Source organism: Pan paniscus, chromosome 3 (assembly GCF_029289425.2).
Source record: "Pan paniscus chromosome 3, NHGRI_mPanPan1-v2.0_pri, whole genome shotgun sequence".
In the NCBI taxonomy this organism is placed as follows: Eukaryota; Metazoa; Chordata; class Mammalia; order Primates; family Hominidae; genus Pan; species Pan paniscus.
In genome coordinates, this window is record NC_073252.2 from 132,453,240 (window position 1) to 132,478,109 (window position 24,870).

The 24,870-nt window shown below is 33.7% G+C and overlaps 1 long non-coding RNA gene across 4 annotated transcripts in view; it reads right to left on the minus strand.

The window, feature by feature from the left end:
* LOC117980066 (uncharacterized) overlaps positions 1-24,474 on the minus strand; it is a 311,973-nt gene extending 287,499 nt beyond the window's left edge. For all 4 annotated transcript variants that reach the window (XR_010112032.1, XR_010112033.1, XR_004671200.3 and 1 more), the window contains exon 1: positions 24,235-24,474. This is a non-coding gene — a long non-coding RNA (uncharacterized LOC117980066). The remainder of the gene's footprint in view (positions 1-24,234) is intronic.
* Positions 24,475-24,870: the final 396 nt, after the last annotated feature.

Genomic DNA, 24,870 nt, shown 5'->3' on the forward strand with positions numbered 1-24,870 from the left:
ATTTATAATCCTGCAAACCGATTTAATATTTAAATGTTCAATACAGTTAGAATAAAGTCTTAAGCATAGAAGAGATTCTCTGAATGGATATTTAGAATTTCTCTCCTCTTGAATTCTCTCTCATATTTGATTTTCAGATCAGGCACTGGTAATCAACAGTTGTAGTGAATACCCAATCTAAGACTCACATTGCATAGTGAGTGATAGAAATAGATAAAGACTGACACAAAGAAAAGGGGCAAGTGACAGAGATGAATACCAAGGGTAATTCACTTGGATATAAACTATTCATTTTAACATAATAAGAGAAGATAGAAGAAATAAAGCTATCTTACTCTACCTGGATTCATGTACTTAATCATTCTAAGTGCATGCCAGTATAAGAATCTCTGTCTAAAAACAGACAGTTGTTAAAATGGTTAAAAGTTATATTTAAAAAAGCAAAAGCCAAACAGATACTCTTCTAATTAGTGAATTTTTTTCCTTTTGATGTGTGGATGAACCATTATCTTGCTTAAGAAAGCCTTAGAAGCATATATCACATATGATTTAAAAATGGATCTGTTTGACATTTCAGCCAGCAATAATGAAAGTTTTTATATTTTGTGTCCTAGCTATAGAGACAAACTGTTGATAGAGGAAAAAAAAAAGAGAGAGATATTGTATGTTCTTACTCTTTTAAAAAAAGCCCATGGGAATTAACTAAATTAATTTTTAAAATACGAAATATACATAAATTAAAACAATTATGCACTGAACTTTATTTGCAGAGTAAAGTTGTTGATGTATTATCCAAGGTGTACTACTGAAAGAATATAAGTTTATAAAAAACCAGTTTTTTCTTCGAGTACACTACATCCCATCAGAAGAATGAATAGGAGGTTACTTAGCATTAGCCTCACATTGATAAAAAGGCTTACATTTTATGTTTTAGCTTTTATGTTTGCTTTTGGGAACTAAGTACTATGTTAGATTATTTATAAACTAATTTTTGAAAGCACAATTCTTCATTAGGACCATGCTTAATGGAAAGCATCTAATACTTTTATGATTATTATTTTGGCTGTGAAGTTACTCACAGCTTTAAAAGGTCAGTAGCAGTATTGGCTCAACTTAAGTATGTGCCTGTGAAAGTTGTAGTATTTTCCTCAGATCCATCCAGATGCTTATAAAGCACCAAACAAAACAAGACCATTGCGGTTATACATTGATGAGCCACACGAGATGAAAAAAATCACAGAATGCCTGATTCTATCTATTCTCTATTTTTACAAAAAAAATCTAGAAGAGGTTAGTAAGTAACTTACTCTGTTAGTTGTTGAAAATAGATATATGTATGATTTTTAAAATTATATTTCTACAGTAGAGAAATTCTTATTCACATTTAGATGGATTATTTGCAATCTTATTTATATATACATTTATTAATAAATATATAATGTAATTCTCAGAAATTTTATGTAACTGTAAACTATCTTTTTACTTATATTTTGAAATTGTGTTACTCTTCATTTTAGAACGTTTCAACATATTATATCATGGCTTCAAATGAGATTTACGTAAGTTAAAAATTATATATAAAGATAATTAAAGAAAAAGCACTCATTTGATGAACTATATTAACATTTTTATTTATCAAGTAAATAGAATAACTACTTTCTAGTATAATAGACATTGATTGCTCTTTTCTAATTAACAATGATAATAACAATAGATAATAATGTCAATAGCTATAATATTTGGAACATACTTGACCACTGGTTAGCAAAGGTTGTTTTATAAATTATACAGACTAAAACCAGCATAATTTATTACTTTTTTAAGGAAAATATTTCAATGCTTTATTTTATATATCTGTAATTGTGTAAGTAACTGCATACACTGGAATCTTATAATCTATTGAATATAGATCTAGTTAATTATAAACTCTTTAAATGTTCCTTTTTTGTATAGATAATGTTTGCTTATTTCTAATCCTTAAATCATTTGATATGTTTATAATATTTTATTTCTTAAACATTTAAATTCAGAATGGCTAAATTTCTATTTTTATTTTAAAGAATAAGCATTTTTAAATGAATATTTTAAAATATCCTACAATACAAATAAATAAAAGAAAAATGTATATTTTTATAACTACTAAAAGTTACCTCACATTTGACTAATTATTAAATGACAATAAGTTTGAGTATTTTAATACATTTATTAATATACTACTTATGGTTATTATCTCAAAGGTTGAATATCTAAATGAAACTTCTATTTTTTTAACTTAACAGAATTCTCTACTCATAATCATCAAATAATATCACACATGTAAACACTGCCTTAATGTTTTTAAATTCTTTTAGAATTTTGCTCATCTCATTTTGATCTATTTCAAATATTCCATAAATCTAGTTTACACACTAATTATAATTTTGTAAAATAAAACACAAACATAATATTAATCAGTAACCGTTCCAAACTTTTTCTTTATTTATTGACACTTTTAGTTATCACTATATCTTTTTTATGTTTTAGAATGATAATAAACCTAATTAAGATCATTTAGGAAATTTAACAAAGTTTTAATATAGTCATAGAATTACTTGGCATGCTTATACGAATAAAGTCATTATATCCTAAAAATTATAACACACAGTATTTCTTTCGCTGTTCATTTTGATTAACCAAATTGTAATTTGTATAAAATGACTGAAATGCTTTCAGGGGAATATTTTTATCTTTGATGAAAGTTTTATTAAACTTCCAACAAAAGTATTGCTTATTAAAATTTTATAAGATAAAAAATTTATCTGCATTGTTTTTGAATCATTACTTTCAAATAATTGTCACCAATAAACTGTTAACACAAATTCATTCTCAGAATGAATTTACAAACTAGTTTTGTTTCCAATAGATAACTGCCTCTTTCCTCAAGTGCACTATCAAACAAAACCATTATTACATTGTTTCATTACTTTCATAACACAATATTTGTTCATGATATTAAAAAAATTATGACATAATCTCGAAACATTATTTTTAAAAAGAGAATAATGTAGATTTTAACAGTATATTTACTGCTATTCTTGTAACAAGTCTTGAAAGAGATTTATAATCACTTCATTTTTTAGCTACCATTAATTTAAAAAATGAGTGATGTCTCTTTAAGATGTTAGGATTATAGACTACTTTTCCTATTTTCTTTATTACTTTATTTATTAGGTCTTTTCTACTTGTCTAAGGGGATATAGCTTAGACATAAATGTCAAATTGGGAGATACAACAATATTTTACTTTAATACAAAAATCATTTGGTATCCTACTTCAAATTTAAATGTCATTATAGATTATTTCAATAGCATTTTAGATTCTTGTTAGGCTCGCGCACATGCGTGTGTGTGTGTTTGTGTGTCTGTGTACACCCTCTCTAGCTGATTACAGCGTAGACTTCCTCTCCCTTTTTATTTTGGATAATGTATGTTATGACCTCATATAATGTCTTAATGAACTAATTTTACATAGTTTTCTTAAACAAATTTTTATTAGGTCATCAGGATACAGTAACTACATCAAGAAGAGAAGAGAAAATCAATAGCATGGGTTGATAACACACATATATCTGAGTACACAGATGCAGTCTTAGGGAGTGGAGAGAGAGAGAGAGAGGAAGTTGTTCAAGTTCTGTGAAATCAACAGAGATTTAATTTACCCTGAACATCTTGAATTATAAAAAATAATTTGTTGATCTATATCACTGTCAACATAACTACACTGTAGAGAGAAATGTAGTCAATGACTGCCTGTGAATGCTTAGCCTTGAGGAAAAAGCTGAGAATCAGTGCATATTTTGCATGAAGATGTAAAAATTTTGCATTTTGCTGGCCCTATTGACTGAGTTCAACAGGGAATTTAGATAGTAGGACATAAATTCAAGTGAATTGAAATTAGAATACATGTTTTACAAGGTGGTTTGATAATTTCTTAACATTTTTTAAATAATTATTTTACTTTGGTGATTGTATAATTATAAAATATTTCACTATAAAATATTTTGTTGACTTAAAGTTATCAAACAATGCAACTCAAATATTGAATTAATATATTTTATTTCATAATACCTGCAAATGAAATTAAACATATAGGTCAGAAAAATAGTCTCAGTTTTTAATATTCTTCATAGTTCTTTTTAATAATGAATATTATGAGATCATGCATTCTCAGTGAAATTTTACCAAGAAAAATATTATTTTTTCTTAGGAATAAGCGGCAGAACCTATTTGCCAAAATGTGTCATTCTATGTCAAAAATTTGAAAAGGTGTACCTGTTATTAATAAAAAATATATACAAAACTTTTATTCTTCTAAAATATGATTTGGGGAGATTGAATTTTATTATTCTAATTTTAAAAGTATAAAACCATATACGCTATCAAATATATGTAATAAACTGGGGAAAGTAATAGAATAATGGTGATGATTATGATAATTATAAGATTGTAATATTTATAATGATAAATTATTTGGTAACTTATTAATAGACAAGTAACAGAGACAAAAGTACCCACATTTGCCTACTTATAAATCTAGGCTATTTGATCTTAGTAAGCCTTTATTTTTAGGAGAAACAGAGATGACCTTCATACTTATTAGAACTATAGTTTCTAATACGTTTGAATCTAAAATTTAAATCATTAGTGGAACAGTGAGTGGAACTTTGGAAAAGATGAAAATTCTCCAGACAACAGAAATTTTTCAGCCTTGTATAAGCTAAGTTGATTTAGTTATTTAATTAACCCTTAAATAAATAACTTTCAGTTTTAAGGTTAATTCTGTTTTAAAACTGAGGGAAGACAACAATTTTCTACACGCTATTCTCTTTTTAGTTCAAATTATCTTGTAGTATATATTGTGAAAACTTAAAGCCTAGAAAGCCCTAATAATGTTAGAAAAACAATTATCCAAAAGAGAATGACAGTCCTTGAAAGGGATGTATTAGACACAGATGTGCTGCTACTTTAAAAGAGACCGATAGTGCTGAAAGGGAACTAAACTACAGAAGCAACAACCTAGCCAGAAAAAGAGGAAAACCATTTTTAAGAGTTGCTTTTTCCCTTTTTCATCTTCTACATTAGGTATGAAATTAGTGTTTACAAGTACTAGATTTAAAAGAGTTAGACATTTTATATATGCAAAAATAGTTTTTTTCTGCTTTAATTGTTTGTAGTATTATAATATTTCTCCATGTTACTTTGTACATAGGAAGATAAATTTAGGGTTTCCAAGAGTCCAATTAGAAAGAGAAGATGTCTAGTACTGTAGAAGGAGAGTAATGGGCTGAGAGTCAGAAGACTGAATTTTATTTTCATCTCCATATTTAATAAATGTTTCTAGTCTTGACTATATTACTCAATGTTTTAGAGTAGGCTTTCTTAATTTTTTCATAATATATTCATAATCAACTCTAAGAATTTTGCCATGTAATTATGAGAATCACAAATAGGTAGTAAATACATACACACATACTTATATACACACATGTGCATACATGATTTTATATACGTCAGGAATTAGTTACTATAGAAAGATTTTGAAAGCAGCTTTATTGCTGTGGTGTCCAAATTACATTCCTCCTATTTGATAATTTAGTACAATCTACAACATAGAAATAAGCTGGACTTACTTTCAGAAATATGTCCAGAGTGAGCTTTTCAAATTTAATAAAAACTGTCAAGACTACATTCCATTCAGTCAATGATCAAAGCTTATGAACTTGTTTTAATTATAAGCAAAATACATTCAATCTAGAATTATACTCTAAAATCTATTGAATAAATATGCATTGAGTGTCTATTACCTGCAAGCTAACATGGTAGCCCTTGAGCATATACCAAAAAGGAATTTAAATATGGTCCCTGATCTCATCCCAATAAATGTGTTTAAGAATGTTCCTGGAGGCAGTGAGCGGTGGCTCATGCCTATAATCCCAGCACTTTGGAAGGCAGAGGCAGGCGGATCACCTGAGGTCAGGAGTTCGACACCAGCCTGGCCAACATGGTGAAACCCCATCCCTAGTAAAATACAAAAAAAATTAGCTGGGCATGGTGGCGGGCATCTGTAGTCCCAGCCACCCGGGAGGCTGTGACAGAGAATCTCTTGAACCCAGGAGGCGGGGGTTGCAGTGGCAGCAATTGTGCCACTGCAGCGACAGAGCGAGACTCTGTCTCAAAAAAAAAAAAAAAAAAGAAAAAAAGAAAAAAGAATGTTCCTGGAAATCTATTTTGGAAAAATATAAAATTTTTGTCACTGCAATTTGTATTTCTCTACCTATTAGTGTAGCTGAAAATGTTATCATTTTTGTATTTCTTCTTTTGTAAATTTTATATTGATGGTCTACCAAATTTTTATAGAATATTTTTGTCTTTTATATTTTAGGAGTTCTTTTTGTTTGAGATGATATACTTTTATCATCATTTACTCAAATTTGTTTGTTATTCATTTATTGATTATGAGTTTTGTGTGGATAATGGGAATAAGGCTCTCATTTGCCAGTCAATTTACTCTAGTAAATATAAAAGAAGGAGGTTCTGTTTAGAGAAAGGGCAAATGGGAAAATAGAGAGAAGAGAGTTGGAGAAGAAAGTCTGCTTTTGCTTTACTCTTCCTTGTGCCTCTGGTTGAGGGCGAAATACACACACACAAACACACACACACACACACACCACTTACCTATGTCTAACATACATAGATATGTATCCTCATGAAGTGATACTGAAGCGATGCACCCATGAGAATTTCACTTTAATATAAGGGGCTGATTTGGAAACAGGGATGGAAAACACTTTCTGTTCTGTATTTTCTTGTGTTTCATGCTTAATAACTGAATTGAAATGCAAAACCAGGACGTTCTAAATTCATACTGAAAGTTTTGAATAATATGCAAGGTAGCATCCCTGAATTATATCATGATTTTACTATAGTTCTGTGTTAAGCCACAGAAATTTTTAGAAATGCCAAATAAAAAAAAAATGGTGGCTGGGGGCAGTGGCTCACACCTGTAATCCCAGCACTTTGTGAGGCCAAGGTGGGTGGATCACAAGAGTTTGGGAGTTCGAGACCAGCCTGACCAACATGGAGAAAACCCATCTCTACTAAAAATACAAAAAATTAGCTGGGAGTGGTGGTGCATGCCTGTAATCCCAGCTACTTGGGAGGCTGAGGCAGGAGAATTGCTTGCACCTGGGAGGCAGAGGTTGCAGTAAGCCAAGATCGTGCCATTGCACTCCACCATGGCCAACAAGAACAAAATTCCGTCTCAAAAACAGATGAAAAAAACTCAATGCTTCATACATTTGCTGAATTCAATGTGCCTGTTTCAGGTTTAGTAATTTTAACTTTTGCATAGTGAAGAATTAACTTTACCAAATGATAGGTCTGGCCTTCATCTTTGGTTTCTGGGTTAGTGATCTCTAGGCCACTGGAATATCCTTCCTGATGGGAATGTCTTTGCTTGGGAGCTTTGGCCACTATCAAGTCTAAAAGTGTTCTATGATGGAATCTTTGGGCCACAAGTTTTCAGTTCTGCCTCCAAAAGTGCCTGGGGAATAAAAATGTCAGTCCAACCTCCAGAAAGGGCTGAAGACTAAATGTGAGCCACAGCAGTGGTAAGAGATTGAACCCTATTGAAAATTCTGGACACCAAAGACTTGAAAGCTTTTCTAGTTAAGAATACTTCATGTATATGGTTACATATTAATGCCCAGAAGCTAATAAATTTGCCACTCCCCCAGGTTGAGAGCAATAGGAGCTTCACGTTTGGTACCTTTGCTGGATTCTGACCTAGGTATAATACTTCATCTCCTGGCAGATTTTAATCCGTATTCTTTTTCTGTAATGAGCTGTAACCACAAGTAAAAGTATAACAGCTTTAAATGAGTTCCGTGAGTCTTTCTAGTGAAATGAAATACAGGGGTAGTATTGTGTACCTTGTCCCGTGAATTTTCAATTGATATCTGACATAATGGCAGTCTTTTGTTGACTGTTTATTCTAAACTTTGCAATTGACCACAACTCTCAAAGGTGTTTATGTAAATATTTCTAACGTATCATATTGTTGATGAAAGGAATGTTAGGAAGTGGAACACAATAGCAAATAAACAAACAAAACAAATATATAAAAGTGCCTTCTAAACAGTCTTATTCAAAAATAATTTTAGTCAACGGCGTATACTATCTCTAGTTATATAGCCAGGTTGAGTCAAAAGAGCAAAAGTAAAATTGTGAAAAAATATAGCAACTGTATTTTCCAAATTGTACCTGGCAGAAAAACTGAGAAATCCACATCTGTGGCTGGGAATTAATATTACCTTATCACAGAAGAAACATCTTAGGTTATTTGCTATAGCTGCCATGAAATAAAATATCAAAGTGAAACAGAAATCTAATGTTATATTTTGAACCCTCTGAGAATACACTTCAAGTGGCTGCAGGCCTCCAAATCACTGAAGGATGTAGTCACTTAAGTGAATGAAAAATAATGATGGAGAGTTGATCAAAAGGTAAGTGGCATTACCATTATAAGATCTTGATATAAAAGAAATTCTTGTAAATCAAATTGTATGGCAATTATAGTTTGTAAATTTATCCATTTTTTCATTATGTAGTGAATCAGAAGAAAATGTATTATTTTACATTACATTATATTAAACATTTATGTTATATTAAATATATATTTAGGTTGCATTATGCAGACAAAATACACATACTTTACTAATTTTTAGCTACTACTAAGATTATGATGGAATTAAATTCATAAAAAAAGCTTTTAATCTCAAACAATGATATCCATGTTTGAAATTAGGACAACATTGTTTCTTTTATCCTAGTAAGAATTAGCTAAGAGTACTAAAAAAAAAAACAATGCTGTTTTAGTTTGTTTTGTGAAACTGTAACAGAACACTACAGACTGGGTAATTTATAATGAAGAGAAATTTATTTGGCTCATTGTTCTGGAGGCTGGGATGTCCAAAAGCGTGGTGTCCACATCTTCATGAAGTACTACCAGGGAAGGCCTTTGTGGTGTGTCATCCCGTGTCATAAGACAAAAGGGCAAGAGAGGAAGAGAGTAAACAAGAGATTGAAATTGCAACCTCAAGCCCTTTTATAATCAGCAGTAATCCATTCATGAGGGTGGATTTCTCATGACCTAAATGCCTCTCTCATTAGGCTTATCTCCCATCCCTCTTGCATTGGGATTGTGTTTTCAACACATAATTTTTAGGGGACATACTCAAACTGTAACAAATGCCAAGTTACTGTATATTGTCAGACAAAATATACAAGGTGTGAACTCCAGAAATATCATCTCTACAACTAGATGACATATTGTTAACTTATACATAGTATGACTATTTTGTATAATACAAGAAATTACTAAATTATCCAGATATCTCTCCAGGTCATTCTCAAAACAACTTAGTTTAAAAATAAACAGCAGACTAGCTTCAACATTAACTATAGTAAAAAATATTATGGTTTTTTGCAAGTACATTTCAGAATAGTATTTTGGTTTATTATGTTAATGCTGTTTTCACATATGATCATGACTGAGAAAACTCACTGGTTATGATCTGAACAGTCAGAAAAGTTTAATTGCTAATTTTGTATATGTATATTTTTTATTTTAAAAAATGCTCACTTTAAAAAAATAATAATAATACAATGAGGGTTATACTAAAACATACATTAAAACAATTTCCATGAACTTTAATTTTTGCAATGTAATAGTATTAGGTATATTTGAGACTATGTATGTTAAAAAAGGCATCCAATAATAGATTATAATTTCAGGTGAAATGTTTAAAATGTTTAATTCTCATCCAAATCTAATTTTCTTTCTACATAGCAATACCATTTATTATTATTATTAAATATCAGCATTTTAGCACTGTAAAAATATAAAATATAGGCTGGGCTGAAGGAAGAGAAAGACCCTCTCATATTATTTTATATTGTTTTATACTCAGTACCTGTTTTAAGAAAAAACAACAAGGAAGTAAAACCAAAGACAGGCAGCCTGGCGCCAGGCCCGAAACCAGGCCTGGGCGTGCCTGGACTAAACCCAGTAGTTAAAAATCAACTCATAACTTAGAAATCAATGTTATTCATAGATTCCAGACATTGTATAGAAGAACATTGTGAAACTCCCTGCCCTGTTCTGTTTCTGTCTGACCACCAGTGCATGCAGCCCCTGTCACATACCCCCTGCTTGCTCAAATCAATGACGACCCTTTCATGTGAAATCTTTAGTGTTGCAAGCTCTTAAAAGGGACAGAAATTGTGCACTCGGGGAGCTCGGATTTTAAGGCAGTAGCTTGCCGATGCTCCCAGCTGAATAAAGCCCTTCCTTCTACAACGGGGTATCTGAGAGGTTTTGTCTGCGGCTCGTCCTGCTACAGGGCGATATGGCCCACATTTGTAATCCCAGCATTTTGGGAGGCTGAGATGGAAGGATCACTTCAGCTCAAGCATTTGAGACCAGCCTGAGCAACATAGGGAGACAGTATCTCTACAAAAATTTTTTTCTAAAAATTAACCAGGCATGGTCATATGTGCATGTGGTCCCAGCTACTTGTGGGGCTCAGGTGGGAGGATCTCTTGGGTATGGGAAGTCAAGGCTGCAGTGAGCTGTGATCGCACTACTGCCATCCAGTTTGGGTGACAGGGCAAGGCCCTGTCTCAAGGCCCTGTCTCAAGGCCCTATTTTGTGGGATCTGATTTATTTAATAATTTTTTTTTAGATATAATACAGAAGAAATAAAGTTTTAAATTATTTGTATGTGTCTAATATATGGAACAATGTAATGTTTATATGTCAGATACTTCCAAAGTGTAACGCCTAATGTTCTTGCCTAGCCACGCCAAAGAATTGGTGTGGTGGCTGTGATAGAGACAGGAACAAAGAGCGAGAAAAAGCTGTAGGCTTTATTGAGCAGAGTGAAAGTACAAAGCTTCCACAGCGTGAAAGGGGTCCTGAACGGGGTAGCCACTGCTGGACTTGGGTGATTGCCTTTTAAACTCTTTAAGGCAGGAAATACATGCGGCGGGAAGATGTTACCAGAGCAAGAAACGAAGGCAGTAAATTATTTTGTGACATGTCTTAGATTTTGAGGAAAACCGGAATTGCAACTTAGGTTTTATCTACTTCATGACCTTGCAGTGGCATGGCAAAAGAGACAGGATCTTACAGGACTTTACAAAGTATGTTTACAAGGAATTGGAATTGGGGGTAATACCAGATAAGGTCTGCTGGTCACAGAAAACCGGCAGTTAACATTCCTTTTACTTTAGTTTCAGGGAGGGGGAAGAGAGGGAGACAGGAAACGGAAACTTACAGCAAAATTTTCGCTGTTTATAGCTTTCTTGGGGAAGAAAACACATGCACAAATCCTGGTGTTAGGAATATTTTAAGCCTATATCTTCAATATTATTCATCCAGGACAGAAGGAAGTCCTGATGCAGGAAATGACTGAGTTTCTGAGCCCCTACTCCACCCAGGAAGCCCAGCTGGCACCTCCCCTCAAAAGGACTCAGTTTACATGACACTTAATAGTCACACATAGTTGTAAATAACATATGTATATATTAATCTTTATATATTCATACATGCAAGTTACCTAATTGCTTAATTCTAAAATTAAATTATACACAGCTCTGAAACATGTTTATTATCTGTACCATTTGTGCCAAGGTTGTTTTAGATGAACTAATGCACAGGAAATCTACAAATACGTGTCATTTATGAGTCATTTTTACTTTCTAGATGTTTACATTAAAATAATAAAACGTGTGAAATAAATAATAATATTGTAAGTATTGTCCTAAAAAAATATGCTGCTAGATTTCAGAAGGGACTTAAATTATATTTTTTTGTTTTCCATGTTTAAAATAATAATTTGCATCACATAATGCAAATACATGCATTTTGGGGATTTTTCTCTAATTAAAGAATAATTTTAAAAATATTTATTGAAACTTTAACACAGAGAATTTCATTTTTCAGTTAAGGTAAAGTGGAATCTCATTTGTTGGAAACTATATTCTAGAATTATCTTATAAAATGATTCAAATTAGAAAAGAGTCAGTATTGCCCATAGGAATGGAAATCAACTAGGAAAGTTGACTCACTAATTATTTAGCAGACTTGAATAAATTGGTATCCAAAAGGATTACTGCCCAAAAGCCTGCCCTGGGGTCGGAACAGGTGTTGTTTCATCAGAATTCTGCATTGCTGCTATTTCAAGGAGGAATTCAAAAAGACAACCCAGGGAAAGAAAATCCCATCTATGTGACATGAAAAGCATGACTCCTAAGTTACTTTATATGCTTTCTCCTTCTCAGTTATTTCCTAGACTTCTTTCTGTCTCAAATAGATCCCTTACCAATTCCAAAGCAGCTGGCATAAGTCTTCTCCTGAAAATGGCAATAGCACCCTTGCAGCAAATCTCAGGCACACAGGTGTTTCAAGGGATCTGCGATACAGCTAGGCAGAAGCCAAATTTCAGGTAGAATCACCCATAAAGGTTATGACTATGAGGCCAAAAACTGTCTACTAATCTTCCTTCCAAAGGTTTACTGCTCAAGGCTACACTTAAGAACCTTCCTCCTCAATGTGAGTTACCATTAAATTCCTGTGCAACTGTTTGGGAGATTGTTTTGGTTGGAATTACAGTGGTATAATGACTGCAGTGCTCATTGCCTCTGTGCATAACACCTGCAAGTTCTTTAGTCCTTATTAGCTCTCAAACAATTTAAATGACTTTGAATACTTTGCTAAGCACTCTGAGTAGGAGTTTAAAAAGTGGTCTATTGTTCCTGATGCTAATTATTACAAATTGTCACTCAGTCTTGACAGCAGATGCTTTGTCTTGCTGTTTTCCGTGGGCAAGAGGCTATAGAAACTTTGCTTTGGGGGGAAGAAAAGGAAAATGGAAAAGAAACTTTAGGTCTTGAGGATCACTTCTTTATTTGCACTACAAATATAATTTGTATGTGTTTGTGTGTGTGTGCTCAAAGTGTAAACCAAAAAGTATCTAAGTCTCAATCAAGTTGGAAGCTTATTTTGACTAAAAGTTAAGGACATGCCTGTGACATAGCCTCAGGAGGTCCTGATATGTGCCTAAGGTGGTCAGGCTACGGCCTGATTTCTCACATTTTAGGGAGGCATAAGACATGAATTAACACATGTAAGATGTATATTGGTTCAGTCTGGAAAGGAAGGTCGAATAAAGTGGGGGAATGTTCAGGATGGATTTCAGGGCATAGGTGGATTCAAAGATTTTCTGATTGGCAATTGGTTGTAAATGTTTATCTAACAAACTGTAATCAATAGAAAGAAGTGTCTGGGTTAAAATAAGGGGTTGTGCGGGAGGCAGAGGTTGCAGTGAGCTGAGATCGCACCACTGCACTCCAGCCTGGGCGACACAGCGAGACTCCGTCTCAAAAAAAATAAAAATAAAAATAAATAAATAAATAAATAAGGGATTGTGGACACCAAGGCTCTTATTATGCAGATGAAGCCTCCAGGTAGCAGGCTTCAGAGAAAATAAATAAATCAGACTTAAAGATTTAACGTCTCTGTTTTAATGTTAATGCAGGCCAGCCAAGCCTGAATTCCAAAAGAAGGAAGATATGATGAGACGTGTCTGACCACCCATTTCCATCATGGCCTGAACAACCCCTCTAGTGTTTCAGGTTCACTTAGAATGCCATTGGTGAAGAGGAGGGATCCATTCAGTTGGCTGAAGGGCTGAGAATTTTATTTTTGGTTTACCAAAGAAATCAATTTGTATGAAAGTAACATAAAGTTACATCAGAGGAGTCTGTTTTTTGAGTATAGAATAATGAATCTGAGGAACTCTCCTGAGCATAATTTTACTTTTCTTGGAATCTCAGCTTTTCTGGATGTTTGTTAATAATTCTTACTGAATAAAAGATGCACTCATTTTTTTCCTTGCTTTCTTATCCAGCTCTACTATGTCCAGTCGTTTTATTTTTAAATAATTAATCATGGAGGTGAAATCTATTCATAACAGTGTTCCTGAGTCTGAACATCATTTTCAGATTTTTTTTTTTATCTTTGCCTAATCCCAGACAGGCAAAGGGACGCTGCATCTGTGGCAGCAGATATTTTGTATCACATGAGAGTTTAATATAATAATTAATTTTGGATGCATCCTAATTGATGGAAGTAATTGCCTTAAGTATCAGTTTACAGACTAAAACCTTGACACATCTCTTACAGAAAACACTCAATTTAGGAACAGATTCAGGTATGTGGAAAAGCAAAATCCAACGCAGAGCTTACCTCTTAGGTTGTTCACTACAGGGATACCTTTTGAGAAAATAGATATTAGCTAGGAATACTAGGCAGAAATGTAGGAATATAGAAGTGAAGCATATACCACCTTAATATGCATCATGCCCAAGCTATTAAGTTTATCTTATACTATACGTTATGAATTCATTTGCTTTCAACAAAAATGCTAGCATTGTTACAGTAAATTTAGAAATCCTAAGAGAGGAGAGGACCCTCATGTTATTTCGGTAGAGAAAGGTAACACATGGCTGATGACCCCATTCTATGAGTAGGAGAATTAGTCACTCGTGATTTTTGTGTTCTTAAGCTATAAACTTATTTTTTTACCTATAAACTTCAGTTTATAGTTAATAGTTTATAGCTAATCTTGGACTTAGAAAATGCCCTTCTTTATAGACCAACCTTTTTGTCATACCAAAATGATTTCAGCTAAATCTCTCAAGAGTATTATATTAGAGATTTCAGCATCAGACTCTTATAAGTGAAAACCCATATCTGCCCTTGTTTACAATGGTGAATCCGTATTGGTCTGCAGCAACATCACTTCTTGCCTCCTCAGAAGAAAGAATTCCACTGAAGGGCATAAAGCAGGAGAGACTGAGGCAGGTTTTAGAGTTGAAGTGAAAGTTTATTAAAAACCATTACAGCAGGAATAAAAGGAAGGAAAGTACACTTGGAAGAGGGCAAAGCAGGCAATTTTAGAGAGTCAAGTGCCTGGTTTGACCTTCTGACTAGTTTTTGTTTTGTTTTGTTTTGTTTTGTTTTTGAGACGGAGTCTTGCTCTGTTGCCCAGTCTGGAGTGCAGTGGCGTGATCTCGGCTCACTGCAAGCTCTGCCTCCTGGGTTCACACCACTCTCCTGCCTCAGCCTCCCGAGTAGCTGGGACCACAGGCGTGCGCCACCATGCCCAGCTAATTTTTTTTGTATTTTTAGTTGAGACGGGGTTTCACTGTGTTAGCCAGGGTGGTCTCGATCTCCTGACCTCGTGATCCGCCCGCCTCGGCCTCCCAAAGTTCTGGGATCACAGGCATGAGCCACCGTGCCCAGCCGACTTGGGGTTTTGTATGTTGTATGCATGCTCACTTGAGGCATTCTTCCCTTAGTGGTGGAATGTCCCTGGAAGGTCACATACCAGTTAAATTCCACCATTTTTCCTCTTAATGCACATGCTTGAGCTTACTTACCCAACTCCTGAGATCTTATTGGGAAGCTACTTGCTGGGAAGCTACACCAGTTTCAGGTGTTTCTATCTATCGGGAAACTGCCTTTCCCTGACACCAGCTGTAACCAGTTGAGACAGCCAGGTGGGAGGGGAGACCCTGGAGAAACTTCAACCAGCCTGCACACTGAGGTGGAGTCTCAGGAAGTTCCTGCCCTTTGAAGCAGGGAGGAGCCTGGCCCGGCCTCTTTCTATGTGGAACCTAGAACTGGAACCTGGAATTTGAACTGCAGGTAGGAAGGACTCTAGCAGGGCACTCTGGCCTAGCGAGAGTCCCTGTTTTCCCCTTTTCTTCATTTTCACCCAGTAAAAACCTATCTTCCTCACCATTTAAGTTGTCTGCTTGCCTGAATTTTTGTGGCAGTGAGACAAAGAACCCTGTCTTTACCTCAACTAAGGGAGAAGTCCTGCAACACAATTATTATTTCAGAGAGGCAGTGTGACAACTGCCTAACTATCACCTGATGGTTTCCTGACATTCCTGGTGGGAGAGCAGTGGGCGGTGTGGTGGCAAGGTGCTCTCCTTCCCTGCTCATGCCTGACTAGCTACCTACTGTAACACCCTCTTCATATAGCAGGAATAGTGCTGATGGTAAAAATCCTAAATCAAATGTCCAATAGGATGATGGGAGCTGGTCTCCTTCCAAAATACACAAATTAGTCTAATAAATTGAAACTCTTTAACAGTGTAGACTTTTTTTAAAAAAAAGAATAAATTATGCACAAATCCTAATTTATCACAGTAGTTTGCAGTAGTTAAGCTAATCCATAGAGTTTTGGTTTCTTTTTAGCAAGCCTTCATCTGACCTTTAGAATAGCTGAGTTAGGCTAGCATTAAAGTAATTAATCTCAGCATTCTCGTCATCATGTTGGCATCAGCAATTGGGGAATGCATAACATGTGTGTTATGTAGATCCCTAGACCAAATAAAAGCAGGCTGTGATATAAAAATTAAAGACTTTTATGACTCCTAAACAATATTATGGCTTTTTAGTGAAACCCTGGAAGGAAAAGTATAAGCAAAGTTTGATCTCATGTTTATAACTTTCATAAATTATTAAACTGAACCTGGGTTTTTGTGGTAACTGTAAATGAAAATATTTCTTATATATTTATGTGCCAGGTAGGTTTTCGTATGTACCACTGCTAGTTTAAAAAGAAAAAAAATACTAACTTTATTTACTTTGGAATGGAGTGGGGTTAATAGAGATTAATACAAAGAAACAAAAAAAGAGCAGCCATTTCAGACCTCTAACAAGAGTCTAGAAAACAGGCAGAGAACAATCAACAAGCTATCATCTCAGATTTCTTGTGACACTACTCACTGTCTTAAGGGATGGCATATGTAAAAATACCAGTCCGGAAGGGGAGCGAATCTGTGTCAGCTATACTTTATGCCTTCAGAAGCTTATATTCAATGGAGGAATACAATTCTCAATTGAATTATTCTTTCTTTTGCCCTTACGGAAATATTTGTTGTGTCCACTATTTCATGAGATGTAACCATGAAAAACATTCCATGGGGAGTGTAAACATCAATTAATTTAATTTCTGTTAACTAAACTGAGGAAAATTTTCATAAATATAGACTTTGAGCTAGACAATTGCTGTGAAAAATTTCTATAGACAGATATTGTGCCAAGGATATGGGTATTTTTGGAGAACTCTCTAGGCACATTTATTTTTAATTAAAAACACATAATGTTGTCATTAAACATACAGAAAATAATTTATAGTGTTTGGAGGAAGGCTATGTACCAGCTTTTCGACATGCTTTTCCCAATAAAAAGAAGTTGAAATGTACCTTGGCCCAAAATTGCCTTTATAATGACAATATAAATAATGTGTTGTGAATCATAATCAAGTACAGTCAGGCTTTATTCAATAACCCAAACAACTAATTATATGCCATGCTAGATAAATCAGAGTAAATATAACAGAAGCTAGAAACAGCTGGGTGGACGTCTAGGGACTTTGATGCTTTCTTTTTTTGCAGATAAAGTCAGCATACCAGGGACACAATTGTTTTCAAAAGATTTGAGAGTCTTGGAAAATTCTATTTATGAGATACTTTAAATTCAATAGATTACTTTTTAGAAGTAACATATTTGATCATTATACAATAATAGAAATAAGAATATAATAATATAGAAATTAAGAAAATAAAGAAAAATCTTAAAAATTAATAAAATCACCACTATTCTAAGAACGGTGGCTCCTGTAAGCATTGTACATGTTACTGTGGGTTATTTCCACTGCATGTTATAAAACTTTATTTTTTTATTTGCCACAAATTATATAAATGTTTATTTTCCTATGTCTCTTATTCAGTTGACCATTGTCTCTACAAGAAATCTGGTTCATGGTTTATTTAACCTTGTCTTTAAAGTATCATTTAGCACACAATTAACTACTTACTTTCTTATTCCTGAAACACTTTTGTTTCTTGGATTAAATTAATTTCTTCAAGTTTTATGGTTTCTTTTTTTTTTTTTCTTGGTTCTATTACAAAAACCTGGAATGGGAAGAGGGAAAAACAGCAGAGTGCATGCTCCTTTTAGAGAGAGACAGAGAGTACCCAGCTCCTTCCTCTTTTTGCTGGATGGGAATGCAAGCCCAGTGCTGCCTGAAAAATTTTATTTTCTTTTTTGCTAAACATAATGAGAGATTTTATCCTCTCAAGAAATACATATATTTTTTCAGCTAAATTAATTTTTAAAATATAGTTTGTGGGATAATGCTTCACAGTTCAAAAATAATATGAAAAACAGATATAATGAGTAGATCCAGAATTTCCTGTTTTTGACATATACCATGTATTCTTCATTCATGTTTTGCCATATTTTTATTTATTTTATTTTTTGGAGACAGTCTTGCTCTGTCGCCAGGATGGAGTGCAGTGGTGCGATCTCAGCTCACTGCAACCTCCGCCTCCCGGGTTCAAGGGATTCTCCTGCCTCAGCCTCCTGAGTAGCTGGGACTACAGGCGCACGCCACTACACACAGCTAATTTTTGTATTTTTAGTAGAGATGGGGTTTCACCGTGTTGGCCAGGATGGTCTCAATCTCCTGACCTCGTGATCCGCCCGCCTCAGCCTCCCGAAGTGCTGGGATTACAGATTCATTCATGTTTTTAATGAGAAATAATTTTGCATTATTTACAAATTTTGTTTTAAATTGATAATGGAAAGCTCAGTGTTAATCAGCCAGTGGAAATCTGACTTGTTGGTGACTGTGGCACCATCACCTCTATAAATTGTTTTGTTGTGGTTATGGGTTCTAGTTTTAGACTACCTACTAGCTTGTCCGAAGTACTGACAAATCATCTACTAACTATGTGCCTTTGTACAAGTTCTTTTTTTTTTTTTTTTGGAGATGGAGTCTTGATCCGTCATCCAGGCTGGAGTGCAGTGGCGCGATCTCAGCTCACTGCAACCTCCGCCTCCCTGCTTCAAGTTATTCTCCTGCCTCAGCCTCCCGAGTAGCTGAGATTACAGGCATGCACCACCACGCCTGGCTAATTTTTTTTTTTTTTTTTTTTTGTATTTTTAGTAGAGATGGGGTTTCACCACGTTGGCCAGGCTGGTCTCAAATTCCTGCCCTCAAGTGATCCTCCCACCTCAGCCTCTGAAAGTGCTGGGATTACAGGGAACCACTGTGCCTGGCTTGAATTCAGTTTTTATATGTCCAGAATGGAAGTCATAATTATACCTACCTCTTGAGCTATGATGGCAAAATGAAAATCAATATAGGTATCATGGTGCCTGACGATGTTAACTGTTGTAATTTTTTTCCTTCTCCTCCTTTTATTTTTCTTCCTCTGCCTCTTTTATTTTCCCTTCTCAGTAAATCAAATCTCAATCCAGTTATTCAAACCAGAAATATGAGTGGGGTTTTATCCTTTTTCACTGCCCCCGTATCTAAAATATTACTATATTTATTTGTGTCTACTTTTTAAATACTAGACTTTAAAAATAATAATGAATAGATCATACTTTAGTTTTAAAAGTTTATATTGCATCCCAACTCTTTTACAGTGAAGTCCAAGATGCTTTTTTCGTTTTTTAATAGCTATATTGGATAATACGAGTAGTGCACAGTCACTTAATTGGAAAAACTGATCTCTGCTATTTAATAGACTTTCGGCAGTTGTACTGATGGTATGGGTGATGTTGTATTTATGCCAGTTTAGTTCCAGGTATATGTGAATGCAGAAGCCCTAAGGGATGTAATATGAAGAACTGAAGAGTAATTGAGGAGTTTTTGATTTTTTTTCTTCTCTTTCTTCACTTTTCCCTCTTCTACCACCTCTTTTCTTTTCCCTTTTAATTGTTTCGAATTCAATCCAGTTATTCAAAAGGGGGCAGGATTCTCCCACCTTGGCCTCCCAAAGTGCTGGGATTACAGGTGTGAGCCACTGTGCTTGGCCAAGGAAATGGTATATATGTTTATATATGTAGTATAGGAATCTCTGAGGACAGAGAAAATCAGGCTATTATCAGTGCCTTTCCTAAAAGGCAAGAGGGCAGATTAACTCTCTTCTTTAACCAGCCCAAACACTGTTGGACTGGTTCATGCAATGTATTTTAGTAAGAACTTCATTGAAAGCAAAGCCTGTGACAAGGACTTGTATGGAGGTAATTTATTTGGGAGTGCTTCCAAGTAGCACAAATAAATGTGTGAAGAAATTAAGACCGGGGGTGGTGGGGCAAGAAAATAAAATAAAGCATGCATTAGTAAGGTCCTTTCTGTTGACAACAAAACCTGACTCCTACAGGCCTTCCGAGAAGCATGGAGTATTTTCCAGAATTGTCCATATAAAGAGATGTGGCTGAGGTAATTATCCATTGGCTCATTCCCCATTGCTAGGCCCAGGTGTAATTCCTTAACTTCTGACTTCTGTAAAAGCCACAAGGAAGAAATATGAGAGCTATGCTCTTGAAGTAGAGACTTTAGGCTGCATGTAGTCTGAGGGAGCAATTAGAAGGGATGTCAGGTTCAAAAACTATCTAATACAAATTACCGTGAGCATAGAAAGCTTTCACAATGTTTAACTTTACACTTGGAAATAAATTAAAACTAATAGGGAAATTCCAAAAATAAAAAGTACAGAGCATCTATATACCCTTTTCCCAGATTCACTAATAGTTAAACTTTTCTCTCATTTGCTTTCTGTCTTTTTCTCTTGAGAGAGAGGGAGAAGGTGAGGGAGAAAAATAATATTTTGAGCCATTTACCTAGCATAACTTTTATCCCCAAAACTTTAATGCATATTTTCTAAGAATATAGACATTTTGAGTTATAACTGTATATCAGTCACTATTTAGGATATACACAATATTTATATCTAATCTACCATTTATATTATAATTTTGTCAGTTAATTTAACAATGTCCTTTGTAGCATTTTTCTTCTTGTATTCCCATAACCAGTGCTTAACCTATTTTGTAAATTTTTGTCAAAATAACAGGAATTTGATTTATTAAGTTGATCTGTTATTATGTTTTCTCTCTAACAGAATTTGCTTTTATATTTATTATTTTTTCGTTATATTTTCTTTGGATTATTTTGTTGTTACTTTTCTTTAAATTTCGAAGGGGAGAATTAAATTCATTTAAATTGTTAGTCTTACATTTTTACTAATGAGCATCTCTTCGACTGGAGAATTTCTTTTTATCACTACTTTAAATATATGCCATAGATTTTGATAGGTAATGCTTTTCATTATCATATTTTTTCAGAAATCCTAAAATTTCTGTGTATTTTCCTTTTTTCCTCAAAGGTAATTATGTAAGAAGTCTTAATATCCATGTGCAAGAGAAGTTTAATTTTATTTTTCAGATTGTTTTGTCTTATTTATACATTATAAAATTTACTGATTTTTTTGTGTTTTAATGTAAATATTTTTGGTCTTTCATATGCAAGTGAAAATAAATTATGTTCTATTACTGGAGTACATTGTTGAATGAATATCTGAGAAACTGACCTTATCAATTTTATGTTTTATAGACTTATGTAATTTAATTTAAATTTTGTCTGCCTTACTACTTTCAAACTGAGAATATCTTAAAATCTCTTATTAATACTGTGTTTTTATAATTTCTTATGATATCCTCGGTATTTTTGCTTTTTATAGTAGTTTCTGTGTTATTTGGTACATATATATTTAAATGATAGTTTCATTTTTATAGCTTTGATCATTCACTTTTTTTTTTTTAAAATCTCAGTTAAAAGGTTTATGCCTCAAATTCTACTTTGGAATCAAGATTGCAACCCCTTATTGTCTCACTGTTTCTTGTTGGATTGTGAGGACTTGCCCATTCCTTTATTTTTGCCTTTTTTAATGACTGTTTTAAATTGTTGTCTTGATTAGAGCATAAAGTTGAGTTTGCTTTATGTTGTTTGTTTGTAGCTGAGTTAAGCCCTAATCACATTTACTGACATAACTGTTTTGTTTGGTCTCAAATCTATCATATTATCTTGTTATTATTTTGAGTGTTATATTTACTATGTTTTTAAAAAAAATCATTTTCTGTGTCTTTGCACCATTTTAAAAGGTTATTTTAGTACTTAGGAAAGTCTGTATTTTCATTTCAGTAATTACCTTTGTTTTAATATTTTTAAAAATATTTTTCTTATTTAACACTTTATTATCATTTGTGTTCATTTTATACAGCGTTTTTTGTCTGGCACCTACTATGTATCAAACAGGCAACAATCATTCTACTCTTTCTCTCCCAGTTTTTAGTTGCATCCTTTCTATTTTGTCAGAGTGCATATGTTTACATATAATTCTTCAACCTCAAAACCCCACTCTTGTGGTAGTCTTAGCTCAATAAATAAATACATAAAATGGCCAATATCAATTTTTGGCTGAAATTTTCCTAGTCATATTTTGGTTGGATAAAATTCATCCTCTAATATATTTCTCAGACAAAAAAAAAAAAAAAGTTTTCTGGTTTTTTTCTTTTTTTTTCTTTTTGGAGACAGAGTCTCGCTCTATTGCCCAGATGGGAATCTTGGCTCACTGCCACCTCTGCCTCCCCGGTTTAAGCGATTTTCCTGCCTCAGCCTCCTGAGTAATTGGATTACAGGCGTGTGCCACCACACCCGGCTAGTTTTGTATTTTTAGTAGAGAAGGGGTTTCACCATTTTGGCCAGGCTGATCTTGAACTCCTGACCTCCACTGATCCACCCATCTAGGCCTCCCAAAGCGCTGGGATTACAGGCATTGGCCACCGTACCCAGCCTCAACATTCTTCAACATTCAACATTGTTTATCTATGGCTTTGAGACTTGAAAGAAACCTTAGCTGGATATAATGTTTTTGGTTCCTGAATTCTTTCCTGAGCTTCTTGAAAATGCTGCTGCACTATTGCTTTGTTATTTTTCTCCCCTAAAAGTAGAAGAGGTAGAAATATTTACTTCTGAATCTTCTTTGAGGAAAAGTTTTGTCATTATTCTCTCTTTCTCTCAAATTCTGCATTTCTGATTGCCAATATTTTTCTTCTTTCTTAATCTCTCTCTGGTTTACTTCTCTCACTTGCAAAATAGGAATAATGATTGCATTAATGTCACTGAGACAGTGTAATTATAAATGAGATTATACATGTAAACTTTTTCTGTAAAATGTCTGTCATGTACTAACAACTCAATATGTATTTGTTATTAGTGATATATAATTGCATACACATATATTAGAAATAACAATCCATAGCAGGAAGCATATAGCTGAGTATTTCAACTTACTTCCTCTTTGATTTAGTATGATTCATATCTTTTCAAAGCAGGAAAATTCTGTTACAAAAAAATCCATATTTTATTATCAAAAAATTAACACTGTGGTCTAACAGAAAGGTGTACCATATGGTGTTCAGGGTATAGATCTTATTTTATAGCATGTTAATTGTCAGGGTGATATAGCAGAGAAATATAAGGTTTCAGAGATTGTATTTGGTTATAAAACAGATGCATCTTCTGTTTGTTACCAGGTAACAAATTTAATTCAATTATGTTGATCATTTCATTGGTGACATAAGATAAAAAGAAAATAAATTTACTATGCTGAAATCAACTTGTATACACCTGTAAACTTCATTTTGTGTCTAGCTAGTGAATGCATTTTGCTTTTATGGGATGTATGAATAATGATTGTATATTTATGCACAGGTACTTTAACAAGAATTGAATCAGATAACTGTAGATATATTCCTTCAATCTAAATTGGTTGAAAGTATTATGTAGAAAACATTATAGTATTGCCCATTCCATTCCTTGCTTTACTAAATTGTGGGACTTGACTACAAAAATTATTTTTAAAATATCTACCATTAGAAAAAGCAGTGTTTATTGCATATCTTCTACATGTCTAAACTTGTACTTTTACTTTGTCCTAGAAGAATGTGCAATCAACTTTGGAACAAGTTTTATATTCATGGAAGTACTCAGTTAACTATATAATGCATTTAGTTTCAAAAAATGAAGCATCCAGCAAATATACACACAAATTCATTTGTTTAGGCAATAATGAAGTAAATACAGTTTTCCAAACTGCCTAAACAGCTGGAGATTTTTCATTAATTATGGCATTTTATTAGATAAGAAACAAATATAAAAACAAAATGGTAGATATTAAAATCATAAGGATTTCTTACCTCCCGAGATGATGTAGTTGCATTTAGTTTATGTCTAAGAGTTAGGTAAAGCTGCTGGCATCATCTTCAGTATTTTAAATCTATAGAAACTTGAACCAAAGCAGTTTAGGGAACTAGCTCAATATCTTGAACACCTGTGATCTACATATTTTTAAAAAGCCTTATTCTTAGCGTAGTAAATTTTAATTTATTATAAAGGAGATAAATGCAAATAGATCTAACTCATTTTAGATAGCTAAACAGCTGCTTTTGTTTGATGGAACAAAACGTATAAAAGGTAGTTATTTTAAGCTCATGCTAATATGATTGATTCATTACATAACTCTCTACTGCTGATTTTAACTCTTGCTTTTCTACTCTTTATGGATCCACCAATTTAAATGATAACGTTCATTGATACTACCTTGCAATAGCAAATTGTGATGAATTACTGGTTAACCAGCAGCCCTTGAATAGGCACTGAGCCTATCAGCTGATATTTTATGGACAAGAAGTTTGGTTACAGTGGGAGCTACTGCTGCTGGAATTTTTTTCTCTCCGCATAGAAATGTCAAATTTTGTTTGTGCAGGAGAGAAAAAAAAATAAGAGCATGTTTAATTGAAGTTGTGATGATAAACGTATGTCAAAGCTTCCTT